Source organism: Oncorhynchus tshawytscha, unplaced genomic scaffold (genome assembly GCF_018296145.1).
Source record: "Oncorhynchus tshawytscha isolate Ot180627B unplaced genomic scaffold, Otsh_v2.0 Un_contig_10417_pilon_pilon, whole genome shotgun sequence".
NCBI lineage: Eukaryota > Metazoa > Chordata > Actinopteri > Salmoniformes > Salmonidae > Oncorhynchus > Oncorhynchus tshawytscha.
Genome location: NW_024609523.1, coordinates 2,501 through 22,182, shown reverse-complemented (window position 1 = coordinate 22,182; position 19,682 = coordinate 2,501). Strand labels below are relative to the sequence as shown.

The 19,682-nt window shown below is 44.2% G+C and overlaps 1 pseudogene; it reads right to left on the bottom strand.

Moving 5' to 3' along the window:
- The window catches only part of LOC112267791, a 33,529-nt pseudogene extending 25,815 nt beyond the window's left edge, over positions 1 to 7,714 (bottom strand).
- Positions 7,715 to 19,682: the final 11,968 nt, after the last annotated feature.

The window sequence follows — 19,682 nt, the reverse complement described above, 5'->3', positions numbered from 1 at the left end:
GAAATCTCTGAGCAATTTCATCCTTTCTGGCAACTGAGTTCAAATATCAATATAATATTGTGCAACAATAATATAACGATATGTAACTGTATCGATCCCCCATCGCTATAATCAACTCTCTCAGATCTTCACGAGTCCACATGGGCTATGGGATTGGGCAATAATCCATAACTGAATCAAATGAGTCACGTTCCTGACTGAATCATACCCAACCTACTGAGTCATCTTGTACAAAGCCCAGTGAATCACCAGTAAGACATTTGGGCAGAGAGTGCTGTACTGTTGCATTTGTTCCAGGGCTCTAAATTGAGTGGAGAAATTCACCACTTAGGAGCTAGGAATGCTTTTGTAATGTCCTAATCAAGCATTCGTGCCCACAAAAACGCAGCTTTCATTGCCTCATTTTCTAGAGTAAACATTTTTACAGCATGCAAATGCCTCATCAATGTGTGTGTGTGAATGCGCGCATGCATCTGTGTGTGTGTGTGTTATAGAGTAAACGTGTGGGTATCTGGTCATGTGTACAGCAGGAATGTCTGTATGTATCTGTGTTAGGGCAGTGCTATGTTTATAACCCAAAAACCTGCCACAGACTATGACCCAAGTGGAACCTCTGTGATTTATGGACTGAACTACGTAATCCCACATAATCCTAGAGCCCCCTCCCCCCACTGCATGTGCACTCAGCCATGAAATTAGAAGCAGATACAACACGAGGGTTGTGTGTAAACCCCACATGAGATAACACACAATCTGATACATACAACACACACACACTCTCTCTCTCTCTCTCTCTCTCTCTGCGATAACGCACACAATCAGACGGCACACCCAAACACTCACTTCATCTCTCTCCCAAACACACACACAGACACACACACTGAGTTCAGCTGTGCATGCAGAACATTGGTAGATAAATAAACAGAGTGATGTGATGTACTGCGTTCTTGCCGTGCCAACAGAACCAACAAACACACACAGCGGGGAAGGAACGCTTCCAGGGGACCACAAGGTCATGGACACTACTAGCAACGACAGCTATGCTAGTTTGGATCAATGTTGCTATAATGTCGCTTCCACATCATTTCCACAACAAACATCTTCTAAATGTTTCCATCTGACGACACGACGTGGAAAAATATTATTATTAATGTTGCAGGTTATTAATGGTTATTATTTATTAATGTTAGGTTATTATAGGTTATTAATGTTGCAGGTAACACATAGTTACATGGGTTCCTAATGGTAACACACTAGCAACATGTCAGACAAGCTAGTTACATGGGTTCCTAATGGTAACACACTAGCAACATGTCAGACAAGCTAGTTACATGGGTTCCTAATGGTAACACACTAACAACATGTCAGACAAGCTAGTTACATGGGTTCCTAATGGTAACACACTAACAACATGTCAGACAAGCTAGTTACATGGGTTCCTAATGGTAACACACTAACAGCATGTCAGACATGCTAGTTACATGGGTTCCTAATGGTAACACACTAACAACATGTCAGACAAGCTAGTTACATGGGTTCCTAATGGTAACACACTAACAACATGTCAGACAAGCTAGTTACATGGGTTCCTAATGGTAACACACTAACAACATGTCAGACAAGCTAGTTACATGGGTTCCTAATGGTAACACATTAACAGCATGTCAGACAAGCTAGTTACATGGGTTCCTAATGGTAACACACTAACAGCATGTCAGACATGCTAGTTACGTAGGTTACTAATGATAACACGCTAACAGTATGTCACACATGCTAGTTACGTAGGTTACTAATGATAACACGCTAACAGCATGTCAGACATGCTAGTTACGTAGGTTACGAATGATAACACGCTAACAGTATGTCACACATGCTAGTTACGTAGGTTACTAATGATAACACGCTAACAGTATGTCACACATGCTAGTTACGTAGGTTACTAATGATAACACGCTAACAGCATGTCAGACATGCTAGTTACGTAGGTTACTAATGATAACACGCTAACAGTATGTCACACATGCTAGTTACGTAGGTTACTAATGATAACACGCTAACAGTATGTCAGACATGCTAGTTACGTAGGTTACTAATGATAACACGCTAACAGCTTGTCAGACATGCTAGTTACGTGGGTTACTAATGATAACACTTTTGTCACTTCTAGGTTAGACTACTGCAATGCTCTATTTTCCGGCTACCCGGATAAAGCACTAAATAAACTTCAGTTAGTGCTAAATACGGCTGCTAGAATCCTGACTAGAACCAAAAAATTTGATCATATTACTCCAGTGCTAGCCTCTCTACACTGGCTTCCTGTCAAAGCAAGGGCTGATTTCAAGGTTTTACTGCTAACCTACAAAGCATTACATGGGCTTGCTCCTACCTATCTCTCTGATTTGGTCCTGCCGTACATACCTACACGTATGCTACGGTCACAAGACGCAGGCCTCCTAATTGTCCCTAGAATTTCTAAGCAAACAGCTGGAGGCAGGGCTTTCTCCTATAGAGCTCCATTTTTATGGAACGGTCTGCCTACCCATGTCAGAGACGCATGGGTCTGCCTACCCATGTCAGAGACTCGGTCTCAACCTTTAAGTCTTTACTGAAGACTCATCTCTTCAGTGGGTCATATGATTGAGTGTAGTCTGGCCCAGGAGTGGGAAGGTGAACGGAAAGGCTCTGGAGCAACGAACCGCCCTTGCTGTCTCTGCCTGGCCGGTTCCCCTCTTTCCACTGGGATTCTCTGCCTCTAACCCTATTACAGGGGCTGAGTCACTGGCTTACTGGGGCTCTCTCATGCCGTCCCTGGAGGGGGTGCGTCACCTGAGTGGGTTGATTCACTGTTGTGGTCATCCTGTCTGGGTTGGCGCCCCCTTGGCTTGTGCCGTGGCGGAGATCTTTGTGGGCTATACTCAGCCTTGTCTCAGGATGGTAAGTTGGTGGTTGAAGATATCCCTCTAGTGGTGTGGGGGCTGTGCTTTGGCAAAGTGGGTGGGGTTATATCCTTCCTGTTTGGCCCTGTCCGGGGTGTCCTCGGATGGGGCCACAGTGTCTCCTGACCCCTCCTGTCTCAGCTTCCAGTATTTATGCTGCAGTAGTTTATGTGTCGGGGGCTGGGATCAGTTTGTTATATCTGAGTACTTCTCCTGTCCTATTCGGTGTCCTGTGTGAATCTAAGTGTGCGTTCTCTAATTCTCTCCTTCTCTCTTTCTTTCTCTCTCTCAGAGGACCTGAGCCCTAGGACCATGCCCCAGGACTACCTGACATGATGACTCCTTGCTGTCCCCAGTCCACCTGGCCATGCTGCTGTTCCAGTTTCAACTGACCTGAGCCCTAGGACCATGCCCCAGGACTACCTGACATGATGACTCCTTGCTGTCCCCAGTCCACCTGGCCATGCTGCTGCTCCAGTTTCAACTTCCACCTGACTGTGATGCTGCTCCAGTTTCAACTGTTCTGCCTTATTATTATACGACCATGCTGGTCATTTATGAACATTTGAACATCTTGGCCATGTTCTGTTATAATCTCCACCCGGCACAGCCAGAAGAGGACTGGCCACCCCACATAGCCTGGTTCCTCTCTAGGTTTCTTCCTAGGTTTTGGCCTTTCTAGGGAGTTTTTCCTAGCCACCGTGCTTCTACACCTGCATTGCTTGCTGTTTGGGGTTTTAGGCTGGGTTTCTGTACAGCACTTTGAGATATCAGCTGATGTACGAAGGGCTATATAAATAAATTTGATTTGATTTGATTTGATAACACGCTAACAGCATGTCAGACATGCTAGTTAACACGTAGTATTACAGACATGAATGATAACATGCTAACAGTATGTCAGACATGCTAGTTACGTAGGTTACTAATGATAACATGCTAACAGTATGTCAGACATGCTAGTTACGTAGGTTACTAATGATAACACGCTAACAGCATGTCAGACATGCTAGTTACATTACCCACTGCAACAGCATAGAGCTGTGTGCTGACAAGTTAAAGTATAGCCTGCAGGTAACATACACCACATGTATCCACCTATTGTGTCAGGCTACATAAGAGTGACATAAGTGGTTATAAAGTGACTTGCAGAACTTACCCCGAGGTCTTTCCCCGCCCACTTGCACTCGTCACGCTTTGAAGGCGTTGCTGGCCATGCGATCTATGGAGAGGAGGAGAGAGGGAGTGTTAGCATACAGAACAGGAGAGAATGTGTCATTGAGAGAGATTATAAACAACAACATCATTGAGTTTCATCTCAATCTCTTCATTCGAAGATTCAATAATGGACACTCTTACTAACAGTTGTGGCTGCTTTGTGTGATATATTGTTGTCTCTACCTTCTTGCCCTTTGGGCTGTTGACTGTGGCCAATAATGTTTGCACCATGTTTTGTGCTGCTACCATGTTGTGTTGCTACCATGTTGTTGTCATGTTGTTGCTGTGTTGCATGTGTTGCTGCCTTGTTATGTTGTTGTCTTAGGTCTCTCTTTATGTAGTGTTGTCTCTCTTGTTGTGATGTGTGTTTTGTCCTATATTTATATATATTTATATGTATTTATTTGTTTTAATCCCAGGCCCCGTCCCCGCTGGCCTTTTTCCTTTCGGTAGGCCGTCATTGTAAATAAGAATTTGTTCTTAACTGACTTGCCTAGTTAAATAAAGATGAAATGAAAATAAAATCATTTAAAAGTGAGGGAGTGGTATACTAAGGAACAGAGGAGAGAATGTGTCATATGAACAGAGAGTGTGAGTCATCATGTAAAACAAGAGAGAAAGAGGGCACAATAATAGTCTGGGGTCCATTCAGGGGGTAGTCTAACCAGGAATTGAACCCAGGTTTATGCAAATGATAGTCCAACACATTTGCCATTGCACCAATGGGTCAGAACCTCTGGATGCGTATGCTAAGTGTTGCATGTAGCTTGCTAACTTGTTATGCTGGAGGGAAGTGAGTTTTGAACTATGAAGTAAGAGAGACAGATAGCTTTAAAGGGAATACAGTGTAAGTCACTACCAATTTACAATGGCTCCGAGCTAGCAACATTGGGCCTAGTCTTATTCACTTGCTGGGTCAATATTAATTCCCCCCCAAATCTTAAGGTGGACCCAGGTTCAAAAACATTTGGGAACCCCCTGTATAAGCAGCTTTACAGTACTGAAAGTTAAATAACCAGAGCACTCCTGAGGCCCTTTGGAGAATCATTTAAGACTTTCAATTAAAGATGGTTGTCCTTATGGTCTTACCATCTGTCACATTTGTGTGTGTGTGTCCTTCCAGTGTCCCCTGAATTAAAAAACAGATTGTGTGTTTGTGTGTGTCCCGCCGGTGTCCCCTGAATTATAAAAACCAGATTTTGTGTGTGTGTGTGTGTCCCGCCGGTGTCCCCTGATTATAAAAACAGATTGTGTGTGTGTGTGTCCCGCCAGTGTCCCCTGAATTATAAAAACAGATTGTGTGTGTGTGTGTGTCCCGCCGGTGTCCCCTGAATTATAAAAACAGATTTTGTGTGTGTGTGTGTGTGTGTCCCGCCGGTGTCCCCTGAATTATAAAAACAGATTGTGTGTGTGTGTGTGTCCCGCCGGTGTCCCCTGATTATAAAAACAGATTGTGTGTGTGTGTGTCCCGCCAGTGTCCCCTGAATTATAAAAACAGATTTTGTGTGTGTGTGTGTGTGTGTGTCCCGCCGGTGTCCCCTGAATTATAAAAACAGATTGTGTGTGTGTGTGTGTCCCGCGGTGTCCCCTGAATTATAAAAACAGATTGTGTGCTGGGGCCGGACTCATAATAAGAGCTGGAATAATCATCCACAGGCATGAAAGCTGAGGAGTACAACAAGTCATAGAAGTGCAGGTACCAGAATGCAGGTAGGTGCTAGAACATGTGTACCCACCCACACATGGTATGCTCATGGCACTGGAAAAACACCACAAATAGCAGGTTAACAAACACACACAGACTCAACATGCGGGCACACACACACCCTCACACACACCACGTGGCACACACACACAAACACACACACACACACACACACACACACACACACACACACACACACACACACACACACACACACACACACACACACACACACACACACCACGGGCACACACACACACATCCTTCTATTCATAGCGTATCTCTCTTCAGGATCAGCTGAGCTGTTCTGTCAGACCAAGGGGACTTGCAGTGCACATCTGGGTAATTGCATTAGATTTGCTAAATCACCGCTTTTCCACTTATCTTTCTCTGCATTATCAAAGATCTGAATAGGGAAAACACATCCGCGCCAAGGGCCCCAAAAATGATGTAATTCTCTTATATTTAAATAGCCTCTGCAATGCATACAGTGTGTGTGCGTGTGTGTGTGTTGTGTGTGTGTGTGTGTGTGTGTGTGTGTGTGTGTGTGTGTGTGTGTGTGTGTGTGTGTGTGTGTGTGTGTGTGTGTGTGTGTGTGTGTGTGTGTGTGTGTGTGTGTGTGTGTGTGTGTGTGTGTGTGTGTGTATTTGTGTTTCTTTCTCCAGTGCCTCGGTGTGTTCTTGTTCACATCAATCTCCCTTTGCACGTCTGTGATAGCTGTCAGAATCAGATAAAAAGACTCTTAACTCTCCTGTAAGCTGTTCCAGGTGGACTGATGGAATTATAAACAGGCCTGTCTAGAAAAAGAGACAGAGAGATGGAGAGAAAGGGATGGAGGGAGGAAATCACAGTAATGGACTCCAGAGAGATGGAGAGAGGAGCAGGAGTGGGTCTCGAATAACAAAGGGTTGCTGCTCAATCAAAGATGTTTTTTCATTTGAACACACTATGTTCACCAGCCAATCAGCATCATACTCTGTGCTCACTAGTCAATGAGCATGACCTCTGCACTCAGAGATCCAAACTTCCAATTAGGATAGGTTTGGATATAACGTCAACCTAAATCCTGATCATGCCGTATAGCAGATCTAGTCAAATGGAATCCCGCCCGCCAACTGGTTTAATTACATTTATTCAATTATATTCCTGTCCCCCAACCATCTACACAGAGGAAAATGATCCCAATGAAAAACATGTAAATACATAGCTCTGCCATAAACAGCTGAGAAGTGCATTCTAATTACTCAAGCATCCTCACTTCCTGTTGCTAATTATTCATACGGATCATCATAGGGAAGTTCAGACAGCTTTCAGCTTTTCAGTATTTATGGGAAATGCGGTCCAAGTCTTCTCCTCTCAGAGTTTGATTTGGCAGTGAGGTCCCTTACATAGCTCCATAGATTTGCTATTATGTGTTTTCATTGGCAGTTACTAAATGGACGGCTTGCCTATACACTGGACCTCCTGTCTGAATCAATATCCACTCTTTAAAAGCAGGTTTATTTTATTTCATGCATATGTGCCTTTTACTGGAAGGATTGAGAATAAGCGGTCCATTGTATGTCTCTATTGATGCAAGACCCATAGAGAAAATGTTGGTTTTGTGTGGTCGTGTGGTCATTGTGTTGTCTTCATAATGTTGACCTTGTGTGCGGTCAAAGAGTAGGACTCTTACCTGTTTGTGCTCTCTGTTGAGATTGACCAAGTCGAAGGAGAAGACGTGGTCCTCGGCACCCACCAACAGTCTTCCCCTCTCCTCGTCCAATAGGAAGGTGTCGTAGCCGGAGCTGTTGGTGAGGCCGTTGAAAGTGATGAGGTTACTGGATTCTACCATCTCTGAAACACACACAGAGGACAGAACATGGATGAGTCTAAAGCAGATAGACAAACATATGGATGGAAGAGGAAGAAAGGTGGACAGATGGATGAATGGATGGGTGGGTAGACAGACAGACTAGGGTTAAACAGTTCCAGTAATTTCCCCCAAATTCTCTGCTTTTCCAGAAATCATGGTTGAAGGATTCTTGGATTTCCAGCTAATTCTCTTGTAATTCCAGGAACCTCCCAACCAGGATTTCTGGGAAATACAGAGAGTTTTGGGAAAGGTACAGAAATTAAACAACCCTAGAATAGACAGACAAAAATATCTAAAGAGCTTCAATTTAGATACGCTGCATGTCGATAGTCAATGTTACGGTTATAACCAACAGCAAATGAATTGTGGCACAACAGAGTGTTGTATGACTGTGTTGCTGGTAAAGTGACATAGACAGATGAAGAATTTAAGTTCTGGGAGTTCAGATTTCTCAAGCTAGACACTTCTAAAAAGGTTCACCAAAAACTGCCCTTTGGGATGTCACACAGATCTGGTCAGGCATGACGTAAGGCCTCTAAGGTGGACACTGCGTGACCCAGTCTCAGCATGGCGCAAAAGCTGCCCAAGCATGAGATTGGCTGAATCTTTTATAGGCTTTCGGGACAGGGCTGTGTGTGGTCAGTTAAGATGTGTAGTACAGTGTGTGCAGAGGCATAGCGATAAATAGCAGGTGGAGGCAGGAGAGTAAGTTCCTATAAACCTGTCAGGTCAACTAAACATCCCCCAACCTGAGACAAAACCTCTGAAACGTTTATCACCACAGGCAACTTTTGATGACACATGCAGTAGTAACAGCATGTTGAGACTGCTGAGATAAAGCCAAGCCAGCCTTCATTACACCAACAAAAATAACCAACTCAGAAGACAACAGTGTTGCTATGTTTTTGCCTCTGGTTCCTCAATACAAATCAGAATTGCTACTCAACCAAACAACCTGGTCGAAAAACGTTCCTCGAAAATCTAAAAGAATTATAAAGATAAGTGAGCATGATAATAAAAGAATTGATGCGTCTTTAACAGTTTTTTGTGGGTCGGATTCTGCCCTTCTACGTATCTGCTTCCATTTAGACTCCACTCCTTGTACCAGACACACCTGGACATACAGTAGACATACGGCCTGTACAGAAATGACAGGTACATTAAAAACCCATGTCTCAGCACCATGCATCACGCTAGCTCTTCCATCAGCGTCCCCACTGGCAGTCTGGACTGTGATGTCCTCTGAGCCCTGATTGACGGGCGGCTAGAATATCGCCCTAAATTGCACACTATTAACCCTACATAGCGCACTACTGTTGACCAGGGCTCTATGGGTCCTAGTCATCAGTAGTGTACAATGTCGGGAATAGGATGCCACTTGGAACCTTAACCCCAGAGAAGCCATCTGCACCCACTCTCCCGGGGTATTGTGGGTAAGATCGTGGACATCTGTGTGTATAGAGAGAAGAGGAAGAAGAGAGGGGGTGGGGGGTGTCAGTGATCCTCTCGTCTGTGTCAACATCTCTCTGTATCAAGTGTTCCATGGTATTCCCAATGGGATGAGGAGGGGAAGAGAGCAGGTTGAGGGGGGACTGTGGATCACCCAATAAAGCAGCTCACAGCTCATCTAGGTCGACTAGGGCTGCTTCAAGGCTGAATGTGAGGCTTTTCAAGGTGTGTGTAGTGGTTGGTGTTACAGTACAGATATTGTGCTGCCTGTATCGCCTTTATGGCAACCTGTCTGTCTATGTGTGTGTGTGTTGTTCATAGGTACGTCACTATACAGTACTTGTGTGCAATTCTGTGTGCACGCTGCTGCCTATGTATGCATGACCATCAGTCCTCTAACAGCTTTTCCAACAGTTAGAGCAGATGTAACCAGAGAAGAAATGTTAAGTAGACAAACAGAGACTGGCTGACTGATCCAGGGTCTGGAGGCATCGTCAGTGGCTGGCCCGTTTCATCACGGGGCCAACAGCCTATCAGATAACCCTTTACTCCTAATCAACCAATCAGCTATGACAGCCCCGGGACAGGAAACAAGTTATAGTGAGCACAAGGAAAAGTGCTTTACAGTGAAGGTAATGCTTGAAGAGGTGGACTTCTATTACCTACAGTAAGTAAAGGGGAAATGGAGAGAGTTGGTCAGAGAGGAAGGGAAGAGATGGAAGAAATTAAGTCACATATTGAACTGTGATGGTTTTTAAAGGGAGATGGTTTGTCACTGATAACCTGAATACAACTTCTGCTACAAAAACAAAAGGTGAGGAAGAGAGGGTTAAAGAGGAGAATAGAAGAGGGATACTTATAAGAGACCACAGGAGGTTGATGGCACCTTAATTGTGGAGTACATGCTTGTGGTAATGACTGAAGCGGAATTAGTGGAATGAGATCAAATACATCAAACACACAGTTCCCAGGTGTTTGATGCCATTCCATCTGTTCCGTTCCGGACATTATTATGAGCCGTTCTCCCCTCAACAGCCTCCACTGTGAGAGACAGAGAACAGATAAAGAGAGTGAGACGGATGTACCAAGACAATGGACAGAGACAAAAATAGGAAGAGCAGACGAGATCTGCTCATCTCAAAACAGAACAGAAAGGTATGCAGCTATGTTCTCTGCCATTTTGGCCCTGGATCTGACACTTCCCGCCCCTTTAAAAGCCCTCTAAAAGTGAGCGACTGTTGATCTCTGGAGCCAGGAATTTGCACGCTCTCTCCATAATGGCAGCCGTGGAGATCCATCGCGAAAGGTTTCCCCCAGATGGGCCGGAGATTAAACACATGCCATATATCTCAACACGTCGTGTTCTCAGAGTAAGACAGGTTGGGATGGTAGACTGAGCAAGGCTTTATCGTAGCTGAGGATCGCCAAGGCTGCGAGGCCGATGTGACTGGGGTGAGACACCTAAGAACCCAAGAGGTAAAGACGGACACCCTCGTTTGGAGACGTGTTCACACACAGCACACACAGAGCACAACGGCCTTTCTCTCAAGCAAATGCAAGGGAGCAGATGTACCTATCACACACACACAGATATATACACACACACGCACACACACACACTCCTCTTCCCAGACTAAGTTGTAATCCAATCAGTGTTTTTGCAATGGCAGCATTAACCAGTAGAACACCGAGGCCACTCAGCAGTTTCTACCGCACACACACTCTGCCCCACACCACTGCACTCCCACATCTCTCAAACACACATACACTCTGCGCCTGCACCACCACACTCTCATTTGAATAAACACGCACACCACACACACACACACACTCCTTATAACGTCTTTCACTCAGACACGTGCGTAAACATATCCTTTCTCTACTGCCCATCTCACACACTCACTTATACAAACCTCATTCTCTTCATACACATCCTTTGTTCCCCTGCTCTCCCTCCCACACAGAAGACAGGTAGGTGTGGCTGAATCTGGACCACAGACCTGTCTGTCTGTCTGTCTCTGTGTGTGTGTGTGTGTGTGTGTGTGTATACCTGTGCCTGCTCAGGCACACTTCTCTCCATGTGTTCAAGCACTCTTTCTACGCGTTCGCATTAAGTACGTCCTCGAAACCGATAAACACTCCTGATTCATTCAAATAAATTATTCGCTCCCTATCGTACGTCATTATGGAAAATAACCAGGCTCTTGTTTTATTTTAAAAGCCTTCGGGGGAAAAAAACTAGCCAAATTGAATTCACAAGTGTGATTGTCAGGAGGAGTGCACTTCATCTTTCCATTCTCTAAACAGAGAGGCCTTTCAGCCGCCTACACCCTCTACACTCAGCACAATGGCAGAATAACGAAACATGAAAAGCGGCGAGACATTAAATTATGTTTATATATGTTTATCTGAATGACTCGAGCATAAAAGTAAGGCCCAACAGGAAAAAAGCACTTCACAAAAAACTTATGCAACACTAGGTTATAGGAATAATAGCAGTGTTTATTGGGGAGTGTTGGTTGTGGGAGAGAGGTATTCTGGAGAACAGAAGTAGAGACTACCTGTGTTTGAAATCGCCTCATTTCCTCTTTCAACATTTCATTTCGTGTCTCTCTGCCAGATCTGTCGTTGGTACTAGTTACCACAGCCACAAAGTCAGGAGGCCCGCCTACTTGACCAATCAGATGAGGGAGTGTGTTGACCTGACCAAAATCAGATGAGGGAGTGTTAGCTACAATAATAAAACCACCCGTTCTAAATGCAAAGTGGAAATCAGATGTCCTATTTAAACTCAGCTTGCAAGATTATCCTTATGTTTGCACTTACTCACAGTTACTTGTCTTAACCCCAAATAGGTTTACTCCAATAGCTGCATTCTTTTTAAAAATGGCATGTAGACAAACAAATTGACACATCTTGACTTTCCATTTTCTATTTCAAGTAATCCGCAAGTAAAAAGTGCAGTTTCACAGAAAGGTTCTCACACACACACACACACACACAATTTATTTTTAAATTGGATGATTTAAGCTGGACAACTTCAGCTCTGTTACATTTATTAATTCAAAGTTGCAATATGCAGAAATCACTCCATTTTCTTGTCGCAAAATGTCTAATAGTTTGCCTAATTTCAGTTTGTGACTAAACAAGCAAGTCTAGTGTAGAGAATCATTGTACCATCTAAACCACTGTGGAATATATTTTCAATAACCAAACAATGTGTATTTTCCGGTGTTTGAAGATGGTGTACAAAACCAAAAGTATAAGATGTAAAAATGAAACTTAGGAATGGGAAGCATAGAAATATGGCCTTGCTTTCAAGAGAATGACAGATCTATAACTCACATTTCTATGTGAATTTGGACGGGTTGCCCAAAAACATACATACTGCAACTTTAACTTAACATAGCCTTGCAGTCCACCATTTCACCATTTCCTACCAGTTTCCGTCTCTGTACCAAGACATGGGCTTCAGGATATGGAAGAGAGCAAAACAGGTCACAATAATAATTGATTGGACTTACAGCACATGGCACTTTTCTAGACACCCAAAGCTCTTTATAATATAAGGGGAAACTCTCCCCCCTCACCCTACTTACATAGTATATTTGTATTTATTTTGTTGGCCCATCCACTCCTCTCTTCGAAAGACAAGAGTCACTTTGTTTTACATTTGAGGTTTTTAAATCAGATAAGTTGTTACATATATTGTACATTATTCATACAATTTACATACATGGTGCTTTTATAGACAGTATTAAATGATAGCAATACAGTTTGACATACACATTACACGTCAAATGGTATGACAGACTCTTGTAATGAGTACCATGGGATCTTTAGCGACCACAGAGTCAGGACACCCGTTTCAAGTCCCCTCTTCCTCCATTTTATTGAGGAACATTACATTGTTAGTTAGTACTTCAAAATGATTCAACTGAAATGAATGTTGGAAAAATGTATAGAGTAAATTACAGTGATCCATCTGTGGACTTCTTGTTCATTTCAGAAGCATATTTCTCCTGGGCTTTAGTTTGTCTGTCTTTCCGCTGGTGGCATCCATACGTCTTTGTGCCCACAACCTGAAATGGAAAACCATTGAATGGGAGACTTTTACTCTCCCAAATGAGTTGGGGGTTTTTTCCTGCCAAAGGCTGAGCATCTGTTGAAGGTCAAGAACATGATGTATTACTACTAGAATGAAAGGCAGCTCTATCAATCACAATAACTCTGTGCTTGGAATGGAATCCCTTATGTTAGCTCTCTAGCTCATTTTAGATGAGTAGCAACAGTTAGCTACTAGTTTCGCAATGTTATAGAATTTTAGTGACGTTGCCAATTCCTGTTCCCGAATGTATTTAGTTATTTGATCCTCAAACTTGAACTCGATACGCCATTTTGAAAATGAGGTGTTTAAACTAATGCGCGTCAACTTAATGCGCGTCATCACACTCCCTCTTCTGATTAGTCAGGTAGACGGGCCTTTAGAGACGGCATACATGTCATCACACTCCCTCTTCTGATTAGTCAGGTAGACGGGCCTTTAGAGACGGCATACATGTCATCACACTCCCTCTTCTGATTAGTCAGGTAGATTAGAGAGACGGCATTGATCACACTCCTCTTCTGAAAGGTGACGGGCCTTTAGTTTCCTGATTAGTCAATCCCTCTTCTGATTAGTCAGGTAGACTTAGTTATGTTGATCATCACACTCCCTCTTCTGATTAGTCAGGTGGCGGGCCTTTAGAGACGGCATACATGTCATCACACTCCCTCTTCTGATTAGTCAGGTAGGCGGGCCTTTAGAGACGGCATACATGTCATGTCACACTCCCTTCTGATTAGTCAGGTAGACGGGCCTTTAGAGACGGCATACATGTCATCACACTCCCTCTTCTGATTAGTCAGGTATGCGGGCCTTTAGAGACGGCATACATGTCATCACACTCCCTCTTCTGATTAGTCAGGTATGCGGGCCTTTAGAGACGGCATACATGTCATCACACTCACTCATCTGATTAGTTGAGAAAGTGGGCTGTTTCCTGGATGGGGTTGATAGGAGGGTTGTATGTCGATGTGTGTGTGTGGTCTTGTTCTTCTATCCTCGTGGGGACCTGAAATCCCCAGAATTCCCCACAAGGCTGGTAAAACAAGGAAAAGCCTCCCTTGTGGAGAACCATTTTCCCCATGAGGAAAATGGCTATTTTAAGCTTAGGGGTCAGGTTTAAGGTTACAATTAGGGTTTGGGTTACAATTAGAGTTAGGGGTTAGACTTAGGCGTTAGGGTTAGGTTTTGGGGTTAAAGTTCTGGTTAAGTTTAAAATTAGGGGTTAGGGAAAATAGGATTTTGAATGTGCATCAATTTTTGATGTCCCCGAGGATAGAAAAAACTAGTGTGTGTGTGTGTGTGTGTGTGTGTGTGTGTGTGTGTGTGTGTGTGTGTGTGTGTGTGTGTGTGTGTGTGTGTGTGTGTGTGTGTGTGTGTGTGTGTGTGTGTGTGTGTGTGTGTGTGTGTGTGTGTGTGTGTGTGTGTGTGTGTGTGGGGAGGTTGGAGTGTGAACATGTGTGTGTGCATGTCTGTGTGTGTTGTGTGTGGAGAGACAGGAAGAGATTGAAGATGAATCTGAACAGATCAGATGATTTGGGAGCTACCTGTTTATCTTTCAAAGAACAATAGCAGACTTTGGAAAAGAAAAACGCCCTTCTCCCACCCAACACCAACAGTCTGGTTTGGCATCCATCTCTCTGTCTCTCTCTTTCTCTCACTCCATTCTCGGTGTGTGGCGCATTTGTTTCGGCGCTCTCACGGCAACCTCCACTGCAGAGCAAGCACAGGTGGTGGACGCATTTCGATGGAAAGGTGGGGGAGGCTTTGAGCAACACATTTTTTGAATGTTATCTTAATTAAGCCCTGGGATCGCCACAAGCCTTGATGCTTGGCTTTTCCTCTCCTTCCTCCTCTTTCTGCACTTCTTCTCCCTCTTTCGCAGCTGCTGGTGTGTGTGGCAGGTTGCCGCAGTAACGGTTACTATAACAGAAACGTCCAAAACCGATGGATTAATCCGACGACGATTGACAGGCATTGATAACGGCTGCGAGTGTAAACAGGAACTTGAAATACAGGTGTCTCGCCCTTAGTGACACTGACACACCATTTAAACACAGGAACTATTCATGTCTAAACCCAAGGACTCTGTTGAGGGTTTAGACACTTCAAAGTGTTCCATTGGACAGAACATGTGGATGAATGTTTCATGCACATTCAGTTGGTTCTCCATTTCATGGACCTGGTTGGATTCTGAGGTCACTCTATTGTACTTATGCCTGTTTTGACACACTTTTTCTTTAAAACTGAACCAATCATTATAGCCTTGATTTCTCCATAGTGGTAGCTTTTCCTTAGAGAGTAACCATCCTTAGTGGTAGCTTTTCCTTACAGAGTAACCATCCTTTATGATTTCTCCATAGTGGTAGCTTTTCCTTACAGAGTAACCATCCTTTATGGTTTCTCCATAGTGGTAGCTTTTCCTTACAGAGTAACCATCCTTTATGATTTCTCCATAGTGGTAGCTATTCCTTACAGAGTAACCATCCTTTATGATTTCTCCATAGTGGTAGCTATTTCTTACAGAGTAACCATTTTATGATTTCTCCATCCTTTATGATTTCTCCATAGTGGTAGCTATTTCTTACAGAGTAACCATCCTTTATGATTTCTCCATAGTGGTAGCTATTTCTTACAGAGTAACCATCCTTTATGATTTCTCCATAGTGGTAGCTATTTCTTACAGAGTAACCATCCTTTATGATTTCTCCATAGTGGTAGCTATTCCTTACAGAGTAACCATCCTTTATGATTTCTCCATAGTGGTAGCTATTCCTTACAGAGTAACCATCCTTTATGATTTCTCCATAGTGGTAGCTATTCCTTACAGAGTAACCATCCTTTATGATTTCTCCATAGTGGTAGCTTTTTTACTCCTTTACAGAGTAAACATCCTTTATGATTTCTCCATAGTGGTAGCTATTCCTTACAGAGTAACCATCCTTTATGATTTCTCCATAGTGGTAGCTATTCCTTACAGAGTAACCATCCTTTATGATTTCTCCATAGTGGTAGCTATTTCTTACAGAGTAACCATCCTTTATGATTTCTCCATAGTGGTAGCTATTTCTTACAGAGTAACCATCCTTTATGATTTCTCCATAGTGGTAGCTATTTCTTACAGAGTAACCATCCTTTATGATTTCTCCATAGTGGTAGCTATTCCTTACAGAGTAACCATCCTTTATGATTTCTCCATAGTGGTAGCTATTCCTTACAGAGTAACCATCCTTTATGATTTCTCCATAGTGGTAGCTATTCCTTACAGAGTAACCATCCTTTATGATTTCTCCATAGTGGTAGCTTTTCCTTACAGAGTAACCATCCTTTATGATTTCTCCATAGTGGTAGCTATTCCTTACAGAGTAACCATCCTTTTGCCATTATACTTCCGGCGCCGACAGAGATGGCAGTTTTTTTGTTTTTTTTTTACGTGTTATTTCTTACATTAGTACCCCAGGTCATCTTAGGTTTCATTACATACAGTCGAGAAGAACTACTGAATATAAGATCAGCGTCAACTCACCATCAGTACGACCAAGAATATGTTTTTCGCGACGCAGATCCTGTGTTCTGCCTTACAAACAGGACAACGGAGTGGATTCCATGCAGCGACCCAAAAACGACTCCGAAAAAGAGGGAAACGAGGCGGTCTTCTGGTCAGACTCCGGAGACGGGCACACCGTGCACCACTCCCTAGCATTCTTCTTGCCAATGTCCAGTCTCTTGACAACAAGGTTGATGAAATCCGAGCAAGGGTAGCATTCCAGAGGGACATCAGAGACTGTAACGTTCTCTGCTTCACGGAAACATGGCTCACTGGAACGACGCTATCCGAGGTGGTGCAGCCAACGGGTTTCTCCACGCATCGCGCCGACAGAGACAAACATCTTTCTGGTAAGAAGAGGGGCGGGGGCGTATGCCTTATGACTAACGTGACATGGTGTGATGAAAGAAACATACAGGAACTCAAATCCTTCTGTTCACCTGATTTAGAATTCCTCACAATCAAATGTAGACCGCATTATCTACCAAGAGAATTCTCTTCGATTATAATCACAGCTGTATATATCCCCCCCCCAAGCAGACACATCGATGGCTCTGAACGAACTTTATTTAACTCTCTGCAAACTGGAAACGATTTATCCGGAGGCTGCATTCATTGTAGCTGGGGATTTTAACAAGGCTAATCTGAAAACAAGACTCCCTAAATTTTATCAGCATATCGATTGCGCAACCAGGGGTGGAAAGACCTTGGATCATTGTTACTCTAACTTCCGCGACGCATATAAGGCCCTGCCCTGCCCCGCCCCCCTTTCGGAAAAGCTGACCACGACTCCATTTTGTTGATCCCTGCCTACAGACAGAAACTAAAACAAGAAGCTCCCACGCTGAGGTCTGTCCAACGCTGGTCCGACCAAGCTGACTCCACACTCCAAGACTGCTTCCATCACGTGGACTGGGAGATGTTTCGTATTGCGTCAGACAACAACATTGACGAATACGCTGATTCGGTGTGCGAGTTCATTAGAACGTGCGTTGAAGATGTCGTTCCCATAGCAACGATTAAACCATTCCCTAACCAGAAACCGTGGATTGATGGCAGCATTTGTGTGAAACTGAAAGCGCGAACCACTGCTTTTAATCAGGGCAAGGTGTCTGGTGACATGACTGAATACAAACAGTGCAGCTATTCCCTCCGCAAGGCTATTAAACAAGCTAAGCGTCAGTACAGAGACAAAGTAGAATCTCAATTCAACGGCTCAGACAGAAGAGGCATGTGGCAGGGTCTACAGTCAATCACGGACTACAGGAAGAAATCCAGCCCAGTCACGGACCAGGATGTCTTGCTCCCAGGCAGACTAAATAACTTTTTGCCCGCTTTGAGGACAATACAGTGCCAATGACACGGCCTGCAATGAAAACATGCAGTCTCTCCTTCACTGCAGCCGAGGTGAGTAAGACATTTAAACGTGTTAACCCTCGCAAGGCTGCAGGCCCAGACGGCATCCCCAGCCGCGCCCTCAGAGCATGCGCAGACCAGCTGGCCGGTGTGTTTACGGACATATTCAATCAATCCCTATACCAGTCTGCTGTTCCCACATGCTTCAAGAGGGCCACCATTGTTCCTGTTCCCAAGAAAGCTAAGGTAACTGAGCTAAACGACTACCGCCCCGTAGCACTCACATCCGTCATCATGAAGTGCTTTGAGAGACTAGTCAAGGACCATATCACCTCCACCCTACCTGACACCCTAGATCCACTCCAATTCGCTTACCGCCCAAATAGGTCCACAGACGATGCAATCTCAACCACACTGCACACTGCCCTAACCCATCTGGACAAGAGGAATACCTATGTGAGAATGCTGTTCATCGACTACAGCTCGGCATTCAACACCATAGTACCCTCCAAGCTCGTCATCAAGCTCGAGACCCTGGGTCTCGACCCCGCCCTGTGCAACTGGGTACTGGACTTCCTGACGGGCCGCCCCCAGGTGGTGAGGGTAGGCAACAACATCTCCTCCCCGCTGATCCTCAACACTGGGGCCCCACAAGGGTGCGTTCTGAGCCCTCTCCTGTACCCTCTTCAACCTCAGGAGGCTGAAGAAATTCGGCTTGTCACCAAAAGCACTCACAAACTTCTACAGATGCACAATCGAGAGCATCCTGGCGGGCTGTATCACCGCCTGGTATGGCAACTGCTCCGCCCTCAACCGTAAGGCTCTCCAGAGGGTAGTGAGGTCTGCACAACGCATCACCGGGGGCAAACTACCTGCCCTCCAGGACACCTACACCACCCGATGTTACAGGAAGGCCATAAAGATCATCAAGGACATCAACCACCCGAGCCACTGCCTGTTCACTATCATCCAGAAGGCGAGGTCAGTACAGGTGCATCAAAGCTGGGACCGAGAGACTGAAAAACAGCTTCTATCTCAAGGCCATCAGACTGTTAAACAGCCACCACTAACATTGAGTGGCTGCTGCCAACACACTGACACTGACTCAACTCCAGCCACTTTAATAATGGGAATTGATGGAAAATGATGTAAATATATCACTAGCCACTTTAAACAATGCTACCCTATATAATGTTACTTACCCTACACTATTCATCTCATATGTATATGTATATACTGTACTCTATATCATCGACTGCATCCTTATGTAATACATGTATCACTAGCCACTTTAACTATGCCACTTTGTTTACATACTCATCTCATATGTATATACTGTACTCGATACCATCTACTGTATCTTGCCTATGCTGCTCTGTACCATCACTCATTCATATATCCTTATGTCAATATTCTTTATCCCCTTACACTGTGTATAAGACAGTGGTTTTGGAATTGTTAGTTAGATTACTTGTTGGTTATTACTGCATTGTCGGAACTAGAAGCACAAG